Source organism: Cherax quadricarinatus, chromosome 93 (assembly GCF_038502225.1).
Source record: "Cherax quadricarinatus isolate ZL_2023a chromosome 93, ASM3850222v1, whole genome shotgun sequence".
In the NCBI taxonomy this organism is placed as follows: domain Eukaryota; kingdom Metazoa; phylum Arthropoda; class Malacostraca; order Decapoda; family Parastacidae; genus Cherax; species Cherax quadricarinatus.
This window is the reverse complement of record NC_091384.1, coordinates 13,127,171-13,141,310: the sequence shown is the minus strand read 5'-3', so window position 1 is coordinate 13,141,310 and position 14,140 is coordinate 13,127,171. Positions and strand designations below refer to the sequence as shown.

At 39.9% G+C, this 14,140-nt stretch overlaps 1 protein-coding gene across 1 annotated transcript in view; it reads left to right on the top strand.

The window, feature by feature from the left end:
• The window catches only part of LOC128703507 (uncharacterized), a 68,173-nt gene that overhangs the window by 38,472 nt on the left and 15,561 nt on the right, over window positions 1-14,140 (top strand). The window lies entirely within an intron of this gene.

The window sequence follows — 14,140 nt, the reverse complement described above, 5'->3', positions numbered from 1 at the left end:
ATTCCCCCCAAAATGCTGACGGATGTGTCTAAAAGATTCCTTGTAAAATTTTCGATAAAGTTTATTACGGTCAAACTGGTAAAAATCTCGAACTAAGATTAAAACAACATAAATATAGAATTAGAACTGGACAAGATTCCAATGCTCTATTTATTCATGTAAGAGATTTTAACCATCCAATTAATTTTCAAAAAGTTGAGAAAGTAGTATCAAGCAAGTCCATGGTCGACAGGAATATAATTGAATCTTGTTTCATAAAAAGCAGTTTTGACAATAATATGAATATTTCCTTTGGTTTATATAAATTAGATTCATTTATAATTAATAGAATTTGGGAAGAATTTAATTATACATTGGACAAATAATAATTTTTAAAATTCTTGTTTCTTGGGTAGAAGAGTTTGTTGGTGGGTTGTGTGAAGGACCTGTCTAGTTGGGCCGGCGGGCCTGCTGCAGTGTTTCCTTTCTTATGAGTCGCGCGACAGGTGTTTCTTTGTTGTGGGATCTGATAGTGAGGTGTGGGCTACCCCTTTATATACCTTCCTTTGATGCTTTACTTTCATTGTTCGTTGTTAATGTGAGTAGTCACGAAAGCGCTTGGAATTTCTCTATTCTTTCACAGTGGTTGTTTTGCATATATATATATATATATATATATATATATATATATATATATATATATATATATATATATATATATATATATATATATATATATATATATAAACACTGATCTCTGGCTGAGATCTCAGCCAGAGATCAGCGTTTGTGTATATTTCGCCTGCTCTTGCGAATTCCTTGCTTCATATATATATATATATATATATATATATATATATATATATATATATATATATATATATATATATATATATATATATATATATATATGTCGTGTCGAATATGTAAAACTGGTCAATTAGCAAGAACTCATTTAAAATTAATTCCTTTCTGAAATTTTCTCTTATACGTTTAAAGATATATTTTTTTCATTAATGTTAATGTAAAAATTTATAATTTTGCATCAAAAGAATCTTAGAAAACTTACCTAACCTTATTATAACAAGAACAATTTATTTTAGTCTAATTCAACTAAATATATTTTAGATTTGTTTAAAATAATTTAATATTAAACAAATGCAATGAAATATATTTTTTTCGTTAAGTTCAGAATGATTTTGGCGAAATTATTGCATACACAAATTTTCACTTGTCTTATATGCTATTTAAGCCAAGATCGCAAGTTCTGCCAATTCGGCACGACATATATATATATATATATATATATATATATATATATATATATATATATATATATATATATATATATATATATATATAATGTACATATATAGATGGGGTTGTAAAAAAAGTAAATGTTAAGGTGTTCGGGAGAGGGGTGGGATTAAATTATGGGGAATCAAATACAAAATGGGAATTGACACAGTTACTTTTTGCTGATGATACTGTGCTTATGGGAGATTCTAAAGAAAAATTGAAAAGGCTAGTGGACGAGTTTGCGAGTGTGTAAAAGTAGAAAGCTGAAAGTGAACATAGAAAAGAGTAAGGTGATGAGGGTATCAAATAATTTAGATAAACAAATATTGGAAATCAAATTGGAGAAGAGTGTGGAAGAAGTGAGCGTTTTCAGATATTTGGGAGTTGACGTGTCAGCAGATGGATTTATGAAAGATGAGGTTAATCATTGAATTGATGAAGGAAAAAAAGATGAGTGGTGCATTGAGGTATATGTGGAGACAAAAAACATTATCTATGGAGATAAGAAGGGAATGTGTGAAAGTATAGTAGTACCAACACTCTTATATGGGTGTGAAGCTTGGGTTGTGAATGTTGCAGCGAGGAGACGGTTGGAGGCAGTGGAGATGTCCTGTCTAAGAGCAATGTATGGTGTAAACATTATGCAGAAAGTTCGGAGTGTGAAAATTAAGAGAAGGTGTATAGTTAATAAAAGTACTAATCACAGGGTTGAAGAGGGGTTGTTGAGGTGGTTTGGTCATTTAGAGAGAATGGATCAAAGTAAAATGACATGGAGAGCATATAAATCTGTAGGGGAAGGAAGGCGGGGTAGGGGTCGTCCTCGAGAAGGTTGGAGGGAGGGAGTAAAGGAGGTTTTGAGGGCTAAGGGCATGGACTTTCAGGAAGCGTGCATGAGCATGTTAGATAGGAGTGAATGGAGACGAATGATATTTGGGACCTGACGAGATGTTGGAGTGTGAGCAGGGTAATATTTAGTGAAGGGATTCAGGGAAACCGGTTATTTTTATATAGCCGGACTTGAGTCCTGGAAATGGGAAGTACAATGCCTGCACTTTAAAGGAGGGGTTCGGGATATTGGCAGTTTGGAGGGATGTGTTGTGTATCTTTATACGTATATGCTTCTAAACTGTTGTGTTCTGAGCACGTCTGCAAAAACAGTGATTATGTGTGAGTGAGGCGAAGGCGTTGAATGGTGATGAAAGTATTTTCTTTTGTGGGGATTTTCTTTCTTTTTGGGTCACCCTGCCTCGGTGGGAGACGGCCGACTTGTCTATATATATATATATATATATATATATATATATATATATATATATATATATATATATATATATATATATATATATATATATATATATATATATATCGCAAAATAACCAGTGTAAAATAACTAGCGAAATTCCAAGCGCTTTCGTGACTTCTCACATTATCATGGAACTGTAAAAACACAACTCATCAACAGGAAGGCATATAAAGGGGCAGGAGGACACCTCACAATCATGTCACCACTCCAAGCCTACACCTCACAGTCGCGTGACAACAGACGACTCTGTAAAACACAGTTGATGCTCTACCCAAATTTTATTACTTATAAATGAATCAAATTTATGTAAACCAAAAGAAATATTCATATTATTGTCAAAACTGCTTTTTATGAAACAAGATTCAATTATATTCCTGTCGACCATGGACTTGCTTGATACAACTTTCTCAACTTTTTGAAAATCAATTGGATGGTTAAAATCTCTTACATGAATAAATAGAGCATTGAAATCTTGTCCAGTTCTAATGCTATATTTATACTGTTTTAATTTTAGTTCGAGATTTTTACCAGTTTGACCGTAATAAACTTTATCGCAAATTTTACAAGGAATCTTATAGAGACATCCTCAGCATTTTGGGGAGAATTTTTAGTTGAATAAGGTTGGTTGTCCATTTTTGGATTGTTGAAAGTATTTCTATATATTTTAAAAGAATTATCAATTACAGTTCTTGGGTATTTAAGATCATTAGCTATTTCATAAATTTTGGATATTTCTTCATCTATGAACTCTGGACTACAAATTCGTAAAGTTCTCAAAAATATTGATGAGAAAACCAACAGTTTAACTCTATCTTGATGTGAAGAATAATAGTGTACATAGGACCAGTTATTTGTAAGTTTTCTGCAAATTTTAAATATAAAATCATTGTTACTCTTAATAATTAAAAGATCTGGGAAAGGCAATGAGTTATTTTCTTCGAACTCAACAGTAAAGTTTACAGAATGAGCTAAACTATTTAATTTAACAAGGAAATGGTTTATATCTACATTCTTACCTGGAGTTTACCTGGAGAGAGTTCTAGGGTTCAACGTCCTCGCAGCCCGGTCTGTGACCAGGCTGGATCAGAGCCTGATCAACCAGGCTGTTACTGCTGGCCGCACGCAATCCACCGTACGAACCACAGCCCGGTTGGTTAGGTACTGACTTAAAGCATAAGACGCAAAATATCATCAACATATCAAAACCACTTAGCTATATTAGAGAGGATTGTGTTAAGCAATCTTGTTTAAAAAAAATCATATATAAGTTACTAAGAACAGGTGAAAGAGGATTTCCCATTGCCAAACCAAACTTCTGAGTATATATATATATATATATATATATATATATATATATATATATATATATATATATATATATATATATATATATATATCGTGCCGAATATGTAAAACTGGTCAATTAGCAAGAACTCATTTAAAATTAAGTCCTTTTTGAAATTTTCTCTTAGATGTTTAAAGATATATTTTTTCATTGATGTTAATGTAAAAATTTTTAATTTTGCACCAAAAGTATCTTAGAAAACTTACCTAACCTTATTATAACAAGAGCAATTTATTTTAGCCTAACCCAAATAAATATATTTAAGATTTGTTTATAATAATTTAATACTAAACAAACCCAGTTAATTATATTTTTTTCGTTAGGTTCAGAATGATTTTGGCGAAATTATTGCATACACAAATTTTCACTTGTCCTATATGGCAAGATGAGCGTTGCTATTTAAGCCAAGATCGCAAGTTCTGCCTATTCAATAACAACAGTGCACTAGCCAAGGACTCGAACCCATGTTGTACTGGCCTACCTTATGGTAAGTGAGAAGCACATGACGCTTTAAACCACAGGACCACCCAACCCTACAAAAATGGTGCAGCCAGCACACAGCTAGCTGTTGGGCCACCATCCGAGGGCATACAGAGGTGTGGGAGCTTCTAAGCTAATTTCATTCTCATCCCTGTTTGGTGTACTAGCCTCACGAGCAGTATTTATATATTATTATAACCACGAACGAGTGGTATTAATCAATAACAACATTGCGCTAACCAAGGATTGGGTGGTCCTGTGGTTTAAAGCGTCATGTGGTTCTCGCTACCATAAAGTAGGCCAGTACAACGTGGGTTCGAATCCTTGGCTAGCGTAGTGTTGTTATTGATCAATACCACTCGTTCGTGGTTACAACAATATATATATATATATATATATATATATATATATATATATATATATATATATATATATATATATATATAGATAGATAGATAGATAGATAGATAGATAGATAGGGTGAGAAAAAAATAAATGTTTCCAGTATTGCTCACTTCATCACTGCCAGCGGGGCAGGACTCAAGTCCACATTACCGGTTTCCCTGAATCCCTTCATGTTGCCTTGCTTGCACTCAAACAGCACACCAAATCATAGACCCATTTGCCTCCACTCACTCTTTATCTTACTCGCTTGCCGGATGTTTAAGACCCTCGCATACAAAACCTCCTGTACCTCCTCCCTGCAGCCTTTCCAAGGGCGATCCCTCCTTCTCCTTCCCTAAATGCAGAATGATATATCCTTGAAGTCATCTTATTTTGTTCCATCCTCTTTAAGTGTCCGAACCTCCTCGACAACCCCTCCTCAGCAATCTAGAAAATACTTCTAATAACTCCACACTTCCTAGTCTTCAAGTTACAAACTTTTGCATAACAATCACACCACACATTGTCCTCAGTCACGATATCTCCACTGCTTCCAGCATAGAAACACACACACACACACACACACACACACACACACACACACACACACACACACACACACACACACACACACACACACACACACACACACACACAAGACTCGACCCCTGCAACCACAAATAGGTAAGTACACACACACGCACACACACACACACACACACACACACACACACACACACACACAACTCGAGCTGAGTCTCGACCCCTGCAACCATAATTAGGTGAGTGCAATTAGGTGAGTACACACACACACACACACACTGGACCTAGTATTCACTATGAGTAGTGCAGATATTAAAGACATCACATAAGAAAGACTCCTCAGGGCTGGTGACCACGTGGTTCTGAGCCTCAAACAGATAGTAGTGTTGCAATTGGAGAGGAAAGCAGGAAGGGCAGGACGAATGAAGCCAAACTAGAAGGAAGGGGACTATGCAGTCATCAAGAATTTCCTGCATGAGGTTCAGTGGGACAGAGAACTGGCAGGGAAGCCAGTAAACGAGATCATGGAATATGTGACAGCAGTACGCTGTCACAGTACGCTGAGGTCAGTGGTCACGTGTGGTCATACCTGCCTAAGCTCTTGGGAGTTAGCGTGGGGTGTTACCAAGCACCATGGCTTGTTGTAGTGTTTTAGAATCTCAGGTTCAAGTGTTGAAGAAGGAGATTCTACTTCTTCACGAAGAAAATAGGAGGCTGAAGCGTCGTATAGATGAGTTTGGGAGTGAGTGTGAGAAGGTTTTAGCTGGTAAGGAGGAAATGGTCACCAGCAGTGATAGTGGCAGCCGCTTTAAGTGGCAAGTGGTTCACAGTTCAGGAAGAAGGAAGATGAGGAGAGTTAATAGAGAAGATGTGAAGGTAGGAAATTGATTCTCTGTTCTCCAAGACGAGTGTACCTCAGTGGTTAGTGAGGTTGAAGGTACCACTGATTCCCCTGCTAATCAAGGTAAGAATATTATAATAGTAACTGATTCTCAGGTAAGATATATGGACCGTGCATTTTGTAACTGAGACAAAAAAGTCAAACAGAGTGTGTGTCTTCCTGGAGCTGGTGTTGGTGACATAGTCAGCAAATTGGATAATATTATGGCAGGTAATGGGAACAAGCCCATTATCTGTCACAGTGCTGGGGGTAATGACATTGGGAAGGACAGGAGAGAGGAGCTGCTGGATAAGTACAGGTAAGTCATAGAAGTAGTTAGGTCTAAGGGAGGGATCTCAGTCATATGTAGCATCTTGCCTAGAAAGGGAGTGGGCATTGAATGGATGTCTAGGGCAATTGGTATAAATTGCTGGCTAGAGAGGTACTGCAAGGAACTTGCAATCCCATTCATTGATAACTGGGACCTATTCTTTGGCAAACGTGATATGTATGCAAGGGATGGGGTTCATCTCTCTGGGGATGGAGTGGTTGCATTAGCCAATTCTACTGAGAGGGTAATTGATGACTTGTCAAGGAATTTAAACTGATAGATTATAGAGGTATGGGTGTTTGTGGGAAACAATCAGGCTGCAGCATTAGGGTTAAAAACAACAGATATTACTGGGATACCTCAGGCATATGTTTAAAAGGCAATATTCAAAATAAAGTTGCTAGTAATGGCAAATCAATTAATCAACTAACAAACAGAGATAGTAGAAAGCAACGAGTGACTAGCTCCCTTAAGGTTTACTACACAAATAATAGGAGTCTAAGAAATAAGATAGATGAGTTAAGATTACTTGCAAGTGTAGGTAATATAGATATTATTGATATAACAGAGACCTGGTTCAACCTGAAAGATAGAGAAATGCTTTCTGAATGCAACATACAGGGTTATAAACTATTCCACACTGATAGGGTCAACAGGAAGGATGGTGGAGTGGCGATGTAAGTCAGAGAAAATTTAAATTGTTGTCTTAGACATGATATAAGATTAGAAACACAGAACACAGTATCTGTTTGGCTACAGTTTCTGGAGGGACGTGACAAATTAATTTTGGGTGTGATTTATAGGCCTAAATGTGATTTATGGGACTAAATTCATAAGGCATCTAGATATGAAAATGTTGTGATAATGGGAGATTTTAACTTTAGACAAATTCATTGGAACAATATGACAGGAAATCTTGAGTCTAGTGACTTTCTTGATACGGTTCAGGATTGCTTTTTAGAACAGGTTGTGACAGAACCAACTAGAGGAAACAATATGCTTGACTTGGTTCTTTCCAACAAAGATTCACTAATTAATAATCTTGAGGTTAATGATGAGCTTGGGGAAAGTGATCACAAATCACTTAGTTTCAATATATCATGGAATAACCCAGATAATTGCAATCAAATCTGTCCCAGATTTTCGCTTGGCCGACTTCATGGGACTGAAAAATTACCTAGGTGGGCTAAATTGGGATGTCCTGACTATGGGTCAGGTAGGTGATCTTGGTTGCCAATAGGACGTTTTTCAGAGCATAGTTCTAGCTGCCCAGACAGCTTTTGTTCACAGTAGGGAAATTAGATCTAACAAAAATGATCCCAAATGGAAGAACAATAGATTAAAACATCTTGGCGAAAAGAGAGGCATATGTAAGCGTATCAAAAGAGAGGATGGGCAGTTAAGAAGTCAATATATTCAGTTAAAGAGAGAAATAAAGAAAGGAATAAGAAAAGCAAAAAGGGATTATGAGGCTAAGGTCGCAAGGGATTCAAAGACTAACCCAAAATGGTTCTTTCATGTATACAGAAGTAAGATTAGGGACAAGATAGGCCCACTTAAGGGTAACTCTGGTCATATCACTGACAGTGATAAGGATATGTGTGAAATTCTCAATACCTACTTCCAATATTCATGAAATAATAGATTATGTAGAAGAGGATGAGAATAAACTATGCACAATTGCGGTAATTAGTGACATTGTCCTCAGACAAATAGAGAAACTAAAACGAAACAAATCCCCAGGTCCTAATGAACTGTTTGCAAGGGTGTTAAAGGAATGTAAAGAGGAACTTAGCATACCTTTGGCTAATCTTTTTAACATATCACTACAAACTGGCATAGTGCCTGATAAGTGGAAAATGGCAAATATAATACCTATTTACAAGGCAGGTGACAGGTCCTTGGCTTCGAACTATAGACCAATAAGCCTTACCTCCATAGTGGGAAAATTTATGGAATCAATAATTGCCGAAGCAATTCGTAGCCATCTTAATAGGTACAGATTGATTAATGAATCTCAACACGGTTTTGCAATGGGGCGTTCCTGTCTTACGAATTTACTAACTTTTCTCATTAACGTGTTTGAGGAGGTAGATCACGGTAATGAATATGATATTGTGTATATGGACTTCAGTAAGGCTTTCCATAGAGTTCCACATCAGAGGCTATTGAGGAAACTTAAGGCACATGCAATAGAGGAGAAATTTTTTCCTGGGTAGAGGCATGGCTGACAAATAGGCAGCAGAGAGTTGCATAAATGGGGAGAAATCAGAATGGGGGCACGTCGCAAGCGGTGTTCCTCAGGGGTCAGTGTTGGGCTCGTTGTTGTTCACAATTTACATGAACGACATAGATGAGGGAATAAATAGCGACATAAGCAAATTTGTTGATGACATCAAAATAGGCCGTCCAATTCATTCTAATGAGGGCACTAGAGCACTCCAGGATGATTTGAATAGACTGATGCAATGGTCGGAGAAGTGGCAGATGCAGTTTAATATTGACAAATGCAAAGTTCTAAATGTTGGACAGTTAATTAACCATGCTACACATAAACTAAATAATGTAGATCTTAATACTACCGATTGCGAAAAGGATTTAGGAGTTCTGGTTAGCAGTAACCTAAAACCAAGACAACAGTGCATTAGTGTTCGCAATAAAGCTAACAGAATTCTTGGTTTCATATCTAGAAGTATAAATAATAGAAGTCCTCAGGTTGTTCTTCGACTCTATATATCCTTGGTTAGGCCTCATTTAGACTATGCTGCTCAGTTCTGGACACCGTACTACAGAATGGATATAAATGCTCTGGAAAACGTATAGAGGAGGATGACAATGATGATCCCATGGATCAGAGAGTAGTCGTCAACAGAGTAAAGTCCGAGGCAGCTACGGTGAAAAGCTCTGTTCCACAAGGCACAGTACTCGCTCCCATCTTGTTCCTCATCCTCATATCCGACATAGACAAGGATGTCAGCCACAGCACCGTGTCTTCTTTTGCAGATGACACCCGAATCTGCATGACAGTGTCTTCCATTGCAGACACTGCAAGGCTCCAGGCGGACATCAACCAAATCTTTCAGTGGGCTGCAGAAAACAATATGAAGTTCAACGATGAGAAATTTCAATTACTCAGATATGGTAAACATGAGGAAATTAAATCTTCATCAGAGTACAAAACAAATTCTGGCCACAAAATAGAGCGAAACACCAACGTCAAAGACCTGGGAGTGATCATGTCGGAGGATCTCACCTTCAAGGACCATAACATTGTATCAATCGCATCTGCTAGAAAAATGACAGGATGGATAATGAGAACCTTCAAAACTAGGGAGGCCAAGCCCATGATGACACTCTTCAGGTCACTTGTTCTATCTAGGCTGGAATATTGCTGCACACTAACAGCACCTTTCAAGGCAGGTGAAATTGCCGACCTAGAAAATGTACAGAGAACTTTCACGGCGCGCATAACGGAGATAAAACACCTCAATTACTGGGAGCGCTTGAGGTTCCTAAACCTGTATTCCCTGGAACGCAGGAGGGAGAGATACATGATTATATACACCTGGAAAATCCTAGAGGGACTAGTACCGAACTTGCACACGAAAATCACTCACTACGAAAGCAAAAGACTTGGCAGACGATGCAACATCCCCCCAATGAAAAGCAGGGGTGTCACTAGCACGTTAAGAGACCATACAATAAGTGTCAGGGGCCCGAGACTGTTCAACTGCCTCCCAGCACACATAAGGGGGATTACCAACAGACCCCTGGCAGTCTTCAAGCTGGCACTGGACAAGCACCTAAAGTCAGTTCCTGATCAGCCGGGCTGTGGCTCGTACGTTGGTTTGCGTGCAGCCAGCAGCAACAGCCTGTTTGATCAGGCTCTGATCCACCAGGAGGCCTGGTCACAGACCGGGCCGCGGGGGCGTTGACCCCCGGAACTCTCTCCAGGTAAACTCCAGGTAATAGACTGAGGGCCCTGAATCTGCACTCTCTCGAAAGACGTAGAATTAGGGGGGATAAGATGGAGGTGTATAAATGAAAAACAGGAATAAATAAAGGGGATGTAAATAGCGTGCTGAAAATTTCCAGCCAAGACAGGACTCGCAGCAATGGTTTCAAGTTGGAAAAATTCAGATTCAGGAAGGATATAGGAAAGCACTGGTTTGGTAATAGAGTTGTAGATGAGTGGAATAAACTCCCGAGTACAGTTATTGAGGCTAAAAAGTTGTGTAGTTTTAAAAATAGGTTAGATAAATACATGAGTGGGTGTGGGTGGGTGTGAGTTGGACCTACCTAGCTTATGCTGCTGGGTCTGGCGCCGTGCTCCTTCCTTGAGTGGAGGTGACCAGATTGGGTGGGTCATTGGGCTAATCCGGTGGGGTGGGTCATTCTGTTAATCCGGGGAGGGGGGACATGGACCTGCTCCGCATGGGTCAGTAGGCCTGTTGCAGTGTTCATTCTTTCTTATGTTCTTATGTTCTTATATGCAAGGAAGCTGAGGAGAGGTTTGTACCCAAGGGTAACAGAAATAACGAGAAAGCCAGGATGAGCCCTTGGTTCACCCAAAGGTGTAGAGAGGACAAAACCAAGTGCGCTAGAGAATGGAAGACGTATGGAAGGCAAAGAACCCAGGAGAATAAGGAGATCAGTCGCACATCTAGAAATGAGTATGCACAAGTAAGAAGGGAGGCCCAACGACAATACGAAAATGACATAGCAGCGAAAGCCATATCTCACCCGAAGCTGTTGTACAGCCACATCAGGAGGAAAACAAGAGTCTTGGACCAGGCAATAAGGCTGGGGAAGGAAGGAGGAGAGATCACAAGTAATGACTGTTATTTGAAGAGCTCAATATGAGATTCGAAGAAGTGTTCACAGAGGAGACAGAAGGGACTCCAGAGAGGTGGGGTACACCATCAACTGTTGGACAAAATACATACAACCTAGGAAAAAGTGAAGAGGCTGTTAAGCGAGCTAGATACCTCAAAGGTGATGCGGCCGGATAACATCTCTCCATAGGTCCTGAGAGAGGGAGCAGAGGTGCTGTGTATACCACTAACAACAACCATCAACATATCCATCGAAAGAGAGCGACAACCTGAGGTAAGGAAGACAGCAAATGTAGTCCCAATTTCTTTTAAAATAGGAGACAGACACGAAACATTAAACTACAGACCAGTGTCACTGACGTGTATAGCATGCAGAGACATGTAGATTATCAGGAAAAGAGTGGTGCAACACGTAGAGAGGAACGAGCTTATCAGCGACAGACAGCACGGTTTCAGGGACGAGAAATCCTGTGTCACAAACCTACTAGAGTTCCATGACATGGTGACAGCAGTAAGAAAAGAGAGAGAGAGAGAGAGGGGTGGCTAGACTACATTTTCTTGGAATGTAAGAACGAGTTTCACACAGCTCCACACAAGAGATAAGTGCAAAATCTAGAAGACCAGGCAGGGATAATAGGGAAGGTACTTCAATGGATCAGGGGATATCTGTCAGGAAGACAACGTAAAGTCATGGTACGTGGCAAGGTGTCAGAGTGGGCGCCTATGACGAGCAGGGTTCCACAGGGGCAGTCCTAGGACCTGTGCTGTTTCTGGTATTTTTGAACATGATGGAAGAAATAGACTCAGAAGTGTCCCTGTATGTAGATGATGTGAAGTTGATGAGATGAATTCAATCGGACGAGAAACAGGCAGAATTACAAAGGGATCTGGACAAGCTGCAGGTCTGGTCCAGTAACTGACTACTGGAGTTCAACCTCACTAAGCGCAAAGTCATGAAGACTGGGGAAGAGGAAAGAAGACTGCAGATGAAGTGCAGACTAGGGGGTCAGAGACTACAAGCCACTCAAGGAAAAGGATCTTGGGGTGAGTATAACACCGGGTACATCTCCTGAGGTGCACACCAACCAAATAACTGCTGCAGCATACTGGTGCCTAGCAATCCTAAGAACAGCATTCCGATATTTCAATAAGGAATCGCTCAGGACCCTGTACACTGTGTACGTCAGGCCTATACTGGAGAATGTAGCACCAGTTTGGAACCCACACCTAGCGAAGCAAGTAATTAAGCTAGAACACGTGCAGAGGTTTGCAACAAGACTAGTCCCGGAGCTAAGGGGCATGTCATACGAGGAGAGGTTAAGGGAAACAGACCTGACGACTCTGGATGACAGGAGAGATAATGGGGATACCATAACGACATAAAATACTGAGAGGAATCGACAAGATGGACAGAGACAAGATGTTCTTGAGATGGGACACAGCAACAAGGAGACACAGTTGGAAGTTGAAGACTCAGACGAATCACAGGGATGTTAGGAAGTATTTCTTCAGTCACCAAGTAGTCAGGAAGTGGAATAGTTTGGGGAGCGATGTAGTGGAGGCAGGATCATTACACAGCTTTAAGGAGAGGTATGATAAAGCCAGTAAAGAGGTGGGACCAGGAGTTATAAATCAACCCTTGCAACCACCATTTGGTGATTACAATTAGGCGAGTAAAGGCACACTCACTCACACCTACACACACACAATGTCAATACCTGGTCCAGTAAATAGCTCCAGGAGTTCCACCCCACCAAGTGCAAAGTCATGAAGATTAGAGAAGGGCAAAGAAGACCACAGAGAGAATACAGTCTAGAGGGCCAAAGCCTACATCAACCAAAAAACTGCTACGGCATATGGGCGCCTGGCAAACTTAAGAATAACATTCCGACATCTTAATAAGAAGTCGGTCAGGACTCTACACCGTGAACATCAGACCCATTTTGGAGTATGCAGCACCAGTTTGGAACCCACACCTAGCCAAGCATGTAAGGAAATTAGAGAAAGTGCAAAGGTTTGCAAGACGACTAGTCCCAGAGCTAAGAGGAATGTCCTACGAGAAGAGGTTTTAAGGAAAATCGACCTGACGACACTGGGGGACAGAAGGGACAGGGAACATGATAACACATAAAATACTAAGAGGAACTGACAAGGTGACATAGACATGATGTTCCAGAGATGGGACACACCAGCAAGGGGTCATAATTGAAAGTTGAAAATTCAGATGAGCCACAGGGATCTTAGAAAGTATTTCTTCAGTCACAATATGTCAGAAGTGGAATAGTCTGGAAAGGGTAGAGGCAAGCTCCTTACATAGCTTTAAGAAGAGGTATGATAAAGCTCACAAAGCAGGGAGGGAGTGACCTGTATCGACCAGTGAAGAGGCGGAGCCAGGAGCTATGACTCAATCCCTGCAACAACAATTAGGTGAGTACACACACACACACACTCATTAGTAAAGAAAAAATCCAATATTTTCATTGTACTTAAGAAGCACATGTGGCACTGTTGCCTCACGTGTGGCACTGTTGCCTCACGTGTGGCACTGTTGCCTCACGTGTGGCACTGTTTCGTCACATGTGGCACTGTTTCGTCATTTGTGGCACTGTTTCCTCACATGTGGCACTGTTCCTCACATGTGGCACTGTTCCTCACATGTGGCACTGTTTCCTTACATGAGGCGTGGCACTGTTTCCTCACATGTGGCACTGTTTCGTCATATGTGGCACATGTGGCACTGTTTCCTCACACTGTTGCCTCA